Below are 8,839 nucleotides of genomic sequence, written 5' to 3'. Positions count from 1 at the left end.
TCCGTATTATTTATTTATTTATTTAATTATTATCGTAAAATAATCGGATTAGTTAATTATTCGATTAATTATTTTAATTTTCGATTTTAATAATTTCGCTTATATTTGAAGTTATTTATTTAATTAATTTCGAAAATTATTCCTATTTCTAAGTGAGAAAGGGTAGATTAAGAAGGTTACTTTTAGGTTAAGTATGCATTTAATATGTGTATGCATGTATTTGCTAAGTGTTAAGTACTAATTGTATGCTTATGCTTTTAAGTATTAATCATATTTTATGTTGCTTTATGTGATTAATTGCATCACGATTCATGATTAAGCATGTATGCGTGCATTGAAATTGTATGGCTCCACGAACTTACTTTGCTTTGGAACACTTTAGTGAGACTTGTTAGTTGTGTACTTTCAGGACGATGTTGATTTCGAAGTTCGCTAATCTAGGACACCTAGAGAAACTAGATTGTGTGACCCCACACATCTATGTGAAGAAGATCGAGTTCGCTTGCAACTATTTTGCTACGGTCCAGAATTTGCCTGAACTAAGGAAAAAAGGATGTTATGGCCGAGATGGTTATTCATTGCTTACCCCATAGGAACCCATACATAGAGCTTAAGAATCGATTCCATGATTTGCATTCTGACAGTGGTATTCCTAACTATTACAAGTATGGTACTCCATTTGGTAGATGGAGGTATGACATGGAGATTATGACCACTATTCCAGAGCTTGCGGAGCAATGTTTTGAGGATGGTAAAATGGTGGAAAATATCAATCTTACGAGATTAGAGAGTGAGATGGAAACCCCTATGAATGAGGATAGTGATGACGATGTTGTTGAGATTGAGAATCCTAACCCTAGCTATCATTCGTGAACCCACTATTGTGATCTCTAGTGACACTGAAGTTGAGCCTGAAGACAATGAAGAGGTCAATAGCAGTCCACAACAAAATAATGAAGATATGGAATGCGAGTCTGACCCTGAAGAAAACTTAGATGATTTTGAAGACCAATACCGTTCTCCACAAATTTGTAGGGGAGGTTGGCTAGTAGAGTAGCATTCAGAACTTTTCTAATGTAATAGCTAATGCTTATTTTAGTGAAGTAATAAAGTAGCAAGCTACTATCTATGGTTTTAGTAATTTGTTTTGTGGTTTCTCGAATAAATTACTATCCAAAGGATGTATTATCTTCTCATTGAAGCAATAAAAGTTTAGAATTCTTTTTATTACCTCCAATTCTAAGTTTTAAGTTTTCTACCGCAAAAGAATTTCATGTATTTCGTCAATGAAATTGTACTTGCAAGGTGGTCCAATTCTTCACCACTTAAACTTTGTGATGCGGATTAAAGCGAGAATTGGCCCGATAATAGGCGTCAATCTTGCCTTAAGAGTCCGAAATTTTGGTGCATGTTTATGCTATTATGTGACCTGTTAGTGCAATGCTTTAGCAAGGTAGTGTCCAACCCAAGTTGTTAAAGCTAGTCTTTTGTTTTATTCAGGAGAAGGGACATGACTACCCAAGGGATTGCCGATGTGGTTAGGCAACTAGCTGAAGTAGTGCAGAACTTAGCACAAAATAGAAACAATCAAGGACTTGATCCAGCTGGTGAAATGTTTAAGAAGGTGGCCCAAAGTAAGCCTCCTTTGTATCAAGGGGAAGTAGACCCAACTGTATTTGAAAACTGGCTAAGAGAGTTCGATAAGCTTATACTAGCTGTGAATTGCTCAGGAGACCTTAGGGTTAATAGTGTTGTGTATTACCTTAGGGGAGAGGCTGATTTGTGGTGGCAAAGGTGTGAGAATGCTTTAAGATCTACACCTGGATTTGGACGGGAATCATTCAAAGTTGCCTTGAGAAACAAGTTTTATCCACCATACCTGAAAAGCAGAAAGCCCAAGTGTTCATCGAGCTAAGGGTGGAAGGGATGTCTGTAACGGAATACTATTCTAAGTTCATAGAACTGTCTAGGTTTGCACCTGGAGTGGTAGCAACGGAGTAGCTAATTAGGGCTCAGATATTTGAGAGTGGATTAACTATGGATTTGCAAATGATGCTTGCTGGAGAGACCTTTACCTCTCTTGACACCCTGTACGGGAAAGATGCTCATCTGTATGGTCTGCAGCAAAGGAGAAATGGAGTTGGTGAAAGGAGGAAGGATGTTGGTAACCAAAATCAAGGTGGTGGCCAACAACATCAGGGAAACTTTAAGAAGAACAAAGGGAATAATCACTTCCAGTTCAAGGGAAATCATGGTGGAAACAGAAACAATTTCCACAACAACAATGGGAATAAGTACCAGTCTGCAGGGAATGGAACGAGAGTCTATGAGTGTAGACGTTGCCATAATAATCACCCAGGTCAGGACTGTAATAGAAACCCAGTTGTTTGTAGGTTCTGCGAGAACCTAGGCCATAGAGAATTTGAGTGTTAGGCCAAGAATGGGAAACCCAACCAAGGCAACCGCCAGAACAACAACCGGAATAACCATTATCAAAATGGAGGGAATAATGGTGGAAACCAAAAGGGCTACCAGAATGGTAACAATGGCAACAATGGCCAGAGTAACGGAAAGTCTGGGGGAAACTATCAGCAGAATGGGAACCGAAACACCAATGGAAAGGCCAATGGAGGTGGCTATAACAAAGGAGTTTTTCTATTAACCTCGTATGACGTCATAGCTGGTACTTTTTCTATTAACTCCATTTTATTTAAAGTACTATTTGATTCTGGTGCGACTTATTCGTTTATATCAAAGGGTATCTTAGAGAATTTAGAGTTGAAAGAACCCGAGAGAATTGAAGTAACCATAGTCATACCAACCGGTGAGATTGTGAAGCGCACTAAGATCCATAGAGATGTACCTTTGACCATAACCAAGACCATATTCTTGTCTAGCCTAATCGAGTTTGAGTTAGGAGATTTAGATGTGATTTTGGCAATGGATTGGTTGGCAATGTTCAAAGCTAAGATTGATTGTGAGAAGTAGAAGATTCACTTGAAGTCTAGTTTAGGAAAGGTAGTATCCTATCGTCGCTTTGGAAAACCTAGAAGTAAAGGGAACCTTGTTTTCTTATGTAATGTGAGAGACTTAGAGCATGTGATGAAAGAGCAACCAGAGGACATTGCAGTGGTAAATGAATTCATGGACGTGTTTCCGGAGGAGATCCCGGGAATGCCGCCCAATCGACCTATTGACTTCACCGTAGACCTAGCTAGTACCCGGAACTGCACCTATCTCGAAAGCCCCATACCAGATGGCTCCGGCGGAGATGACTGAATTGAAAGGTCAACTGGAAGAGTTACTAGAGAAAGGCTACATTAGGCCAAGTGCATCGCCCTGGGGAGCGCCAGCCTTGTTTGTGAAGAAGAATTGAAGGATGGAAGCATGAGACTCTGTATAGACTATAGGGAGCTCAGTAAAGTCACAAATCAAGAATAAGTACCCCTTTTCCTAGGATAGATGATCTGTTTGACCAGTTGAAAGGAGAAGAAATCTTTTCAAAGATCGATTTGAGGTCAGGTTATCATCCGTTGAGAATCGCAAAGCACGATATACCAAAGACTGCATTTAGGACTAGATACGGTCATTATGAGTTCACAGTTATGCCTTTTGGATTAACCATTCCACCTGCAATTTTTACGGACTTAATGAACCGAGTATTCCATGCATTCTTGGACAAGTTTGTAGTGGTTTTCATAGATGATATTATGGTATACTCCAAAAGTGAGGAGGACCATGCTAAACACTTAAGATCAGTGTTGAGTCCCTGAGAGACAACCAGTTGTACGCCAAATTCTCGAAGTGTGAATTCTGGCTGGAGAAAGTTTCATTCTTAGGACATTTTGTGTCTAAGGAAGGAGTTGCAATGGATCCTGCAAAGATAAAAGCTGTTAGTGAGTGGCCTACACCTAAGAGTGTCACCGATTTGGAGTTTTCTTGGTTTAGCGTGTTATTATATACGCTTTGTGCAAGACTTTCCTAGAATCGCCAAACCAATGACAACCTTGATGAAGAAGGAAGCAAAGTTTGAATAGAATGATCAGTGTGAAGAGGCATTCCAAGCTTTGAAGACGCGATTGACAACCGCGCCGGTGTTAACCTTACCAGATGAGAGTGGCACCTATGATGTGTACAGTGATGCCTCTAAGAATGGCTTAGGGTGTGTATTGATGCAGAACGGGAAGGTGATTGCATATGCATCAAGGCAGTTTAAACCATATGAATCAAATTACCCTACCCATGACTTAGAGCTAACCGCCATAGTGTTTGCATTAAAGATATAGTGACACTATCTATATGGTGTGAAATGTAGGATATTCACGGATCATAAGAGTTTGAAATACATTTTCACACAGAAGGATTTGAATATCCGCCAAAGAAGGTGGTTGGAATTGATCAAGGATTATGATCTGGATATTCAATACCATGAAGGAAAATCCAATGTAGTTGCAGATGCCTTGAGTAAGAAATCAAGTCATAGTGTGAATGCGTTAGTAGTTGCTAATGAGCTGTGCAAGGAAATTCAACGATTGAATCTAGAGATAGTAAATGGAGAATGCCTTGAAGGAATGATGATTGCCTTAACTATCCAACCGTCTGTATTTGATGAAATCGGGAAGAATCGGGCTGGAGATGTTAAGCTAGAGTGAATCAAGGAAAAGATTTTGCAAGGAAAGGAGATGGATTTTAAGATCCTCGATGATGGAAGTTTGAGGTACAAAGGAAGATGGTGCGTGCCTCAAAAGTGTAGTGAACTAAAGGAAAAGTTTATGAGAGAAGGTCACAATACACCATATTCTGTTCACTCGGGAGGTGATAAGTTGTATAACACTAGAGGAAAAATCGTCATGTGCTTCCCTTCAAGTGCGGCTCATTTAGTAAATTGGCAGCACTTGAGAGTATGAAAAATAAAAGAAAAAGTACATTTTCACAAGTGCGGGCTATTTTAAAAAATTGGTAGCACTTAAACTCAAATGCGGGCTTTAAACTCAAGTGCGGGCTCATTTTACAAAAGCGGCACATAAGATTTCTAAAATATTGCAAAAAAGAAAAGAAAAATATTTCTAAAATAATCAGAGAAGCCTTCGTTTTCTCTCTCCCCGATTCTTCTCCCTCTTCCTCTTCCTCTTCAGCTTCGTTTTATCTCTCCTCTGTCGTCGCCGTCGCTTCTTCACCGCCGGAGATCGATCTCCCCCACCACCGTTGATCTCTACCCTCTTCCAGATCAGACTACTTCAGGTTTGTTCATCGAATTTTTTATTTCTGGTTATTTTTGGCGATTTTTCTCTTCAATCCTCCGCCCCAATCAATTTCTTTACTCCAATTTCATGGACATTGGAGGACCTTTCATTTTTCGTTAATTATCCATTTTTATGCAAATCTAGGGTTGATGAACTACTTGTTTGTTGCAATTTTCTTTCTCAATTGCCAGATTTACAAAATTGTAGAAGTTTATTTTTGGGCTTTTGTTCTGTTTTGTTGTTCGTTGATGTGTGAATTCGACAATTTGTCTATTAAATTCCAAAAAGTTATACTGTATTAACCTCGTTCTTATAAAAGTATGAGATTGCATTGTTTATTTGGGATTATCATGGTTTGTCAACAAAATTGGCTTGTTAGAGTGATTCCATTTTAGTTGTTTTCCTTGTATTAGGTAGTTTGGCAGATTTTCAGAAATTGAGCTTCATTTAAGCTTAATCTGTACTCAAGTACACGTTTTTGATTGATTTCTTTGTAAGTTTTACAGAAAAATGATATATTATTTGCAAAACTATTGCAAAACTATTTTAAACTATTTTGCTTTGAGATTTAATGATCTCTCTGAGGGAATTGGAAGTAACAAATAGCTGAGTGAAGTTTAACAGGATAAATGTTGGAGTTCTTTTACACTCCGCCTTTTCTTTCAAAAGAGAAGAGAATATATTTGCTACAAATCCTTCATAAATAGCCTTTCTAATGATCTAGATTCTAGACCTTTTGATTTGTTGCGGTATACATTTGTTCCTAGAATCTGCTACGTAATCAATTATTGGATCCATACTGGGTTGCGCTTGTATTTGCTTTAAAAGTTCATTTTTCATCAGATTATCATTTGGTTTGTTATGCTAAATTGCTCTTATATTGGTGGTATTTCCTTTGCTGTTACAGAAGCAGTTGGAGGAGGAAGAGAAGCTTTCAAAGCAGCACGTTGAGGCTCTTAAAGGGCATTATCAGAAGTACGAGATGATAGATTCTACTTTAGGTGATGGCACCTCAAAGCGTCTATCTAAGTGCTACGGGGTAAATCTCAATGATGACTAAGGAATCTGACTTGAGTGAAGCTGATGTCTTCTTCTCTGGTAGCAGCTGCTGTTGCGAGAAGTTTGTTGCTGGTTGCACTTTCCTAAGCTGGATGACCTGCTCTTCTTTGTTGTTGTTGTTGTGTTAGATGAAGTATTCAAACATACTACTTCACCCGGTGAGTTCTTCTACTTTCTCTCTTTTATTTCATTCACACATTGAAGGCGGCGTGTATGCTGGTTATTCTTTTATCAGTTAATGAAGTAGCTAAAGTCTATTCAATAATGAAGTTCTATGTTGGTGTATATATTGTAATAATCAATATGTATTCATTATGGCCTCGGCTAAGCTCGTTTGTGTTTGCTGCTTTCCCTGCTGCGATGCTATTCTGCTATTCTTCCTACTGCTATTCTGCTATACCTGCTGTGATTCTGATATGCTTCTTCTGTTTGACTTGATCTCCATAATTTTGACTTGATCTTCTGTTTCTGATCTGCTTTTGTTCTACTTCTTCTATTATGATCCTGTGTTTTGTTATAATATGCTTATGTTTTGTTTCTTCGTGCAACCCGGGGGTCATTTATGGTAAGAGTTGACCACAGTTGACTTTCTGGTGTTTGTGTTTTTTTGTTTAGCTTGTATGCTCGATTTTTTTTTGGTTTGAAGCACTTTAGGTGTTATTTTTGTTAAGTTGGCAATTGTTTTATTTTAGTTTGGAATATGTCAAAATATGCTAAGTTTAATGAACTGAGGACTCAGTGAATTCACATGCTAGTGATACTTAACTTCATACAGTTGTTGACAATGTAGCTACACACTTCAATGACATTTTCAGGCTTAAAGGTGTTGCTGCAAAGGCTGATGTCTTTCACATCTTGTCTGGAATGTGGAAGACTCCTGCAGAGCGTTGCTTCATGTGGATTGGCGGCTTTTTCCCATTAGAACTCTTGAAGGTGAGGTCACTTAGGTGCATTCTTTCCGTTTTTTATCTGTTGCATTTTTAAAGTTGAGTTGAAACTTTTCTTTATCCTCCCCTAGTCCTCTATACGCATTTCACGCAATCCAATTCTCCAATCCCAATCCCAAGCAACAACCGACAACAAGCTCATGAGGCGCCGCTGTGGCTGTAGCTTCCATCATTTCTCTTCTCCCCAAAAACAAAACAAAGGAAAAAGTATAGAGTAAAGAGATTCTTTTCCTTCCATTTTAATGTGGATATCTTCCAAACCCTTAAAGCAAGCACACTTAAAATTTCTAATTTTGACTTCAACGCACTGAGAAATTTAAATGCGCCTTCCTTTCATCCACCCACAACTCCACAAGGACTCTATATGGCATCTAGTGGCCTTTCGAAGACACCTCCAACACTTCCCTGCGATAATTAGGTCAAGCGCCGTAACTGAAGCCTACCTTTTCCATAGGCTTGGCCGAGGGCTTTCAAAACGAATTACCTCAATGATGGCCGCGGCAAAGATCTGTTGGGCAAGTTACACCATAAACCATAAGTTACAGCATCATACAATTTTTTTTTATCAAGGCATTGTCTTGGCATGGACCTGTAAATTTAGGACAATGTTTCAAGTTGGAAGTTTCTTTGTTTTGGGTCATATTAAAGTTGTGTTGAAACTAATTTGGCTTTAGCCTTCTGGTCAGTTTCCGTGTCAGATGGTATCTTCTAACTTTCTAAGATCTTATATTGGAGTTTGGGTTATCATGCTAGTTTTGTTTCGTTTTATTTTTTAGCCAAATAATATTTTGCCGGTCAATGGGAGGGAGGTAAGGTATCATTGTCTGTCAATGAACATAGTCCAAATAAGTAAATAATTTTCTATCCATATTGATTGCCATACATATGCAGCTTCTGGTGAATCAGTTGGAGCCCTTGACAGAGCACCAGTGTTAGTGGGTATCTACAACTTGCAGCAGTCCTCTCAGCAGGCAGAAGAACCCTTATCGCAAGGAATGGAAGCACTGCAACAGTCTCTAGCTGATACATTAGCCAGTGGTACACCATGCCCTTCTGGCTCATCCGGCAATGTAGCTAACTATATGGGCCAGATGGCAATGGCCATGGGAAAATTAGGAACTCTTGAAGGATTTCTGCGCCAGGTATTTTCTTGACAAATATAGAATTATATCGGAATAATTTACCAACATCTTACTTGGGATTTATCATTACAATAACTTACTTTGAGTGTTTTTTTAATACCTCGTATTTTTATAATATTTATAAATATATTTTATTATATTTATAAAGCATTTTACGATTTATTAGCATTTAAATAATATTTAAATGTATTTAATGTATTTCAATTAATTAGAATATTTATTATTTTAATTAATTACGAAACGAATTTAATTCTTGAGTCGGGAAATTAAATGAGTTGCAAATGATTTTTATGTGCTTCGGGTTTTAAATAAAAAGTCCAATTCGTTTTATTAAACGAGCCCAATCAAAAGAGTTTAAATTAAATCCTAAGCTAGCCCAATCATTTGTTTCCTAAGCCCAACTCAAATCTCCTAAGCCTAGCCCATCAAGGGATTAGGGAGCCTATAA

At 38.1% G+C, this 8,839-nt stretch overlaps 1 long non-coding RNA gene across 1 annotated transcript; it reads left to right on the top strand.

Annotated features, from left to right (window-relative positions):
- Positions 1–5,093: 5,093 nt before the first annotated feature.
- LOC130461235 (uncharacterized) lies at positions 5,094–8,386 on the top strand. Its single transcript, XR_008921647.1, has 4 exons — positions 5,094–5,241; positions 6,151–6,460; positions 7,118–7,235; positions 8,141–8,386. It is a non-coding gene; the product is annotated as an uncharacterized lncRNA (long non-coding RNA).
- The last annotated feature ends 453 nt before the right edge of the window (positions 8,387–8,839 follow it).

This window comes from Spinacia oleracea, chromosome 5 (genome assembly GCF_020520425.1).
Source record: "Spinacia oleracea cultivar Varoflay chromosome 5, BTI_SOV_V1, whole genome shotgun sequence".
Classification (NCBI taxonomy): Eukaryota; Viridiplantae; Streptophyta; class Magnoliopsida; order Caryophyllales; family Amaranthaceae; genus Spinacia; species Spinacia oleracea.
This window is presented reverse-complemented; position numbering and strand designations above follow the sequence as displayed.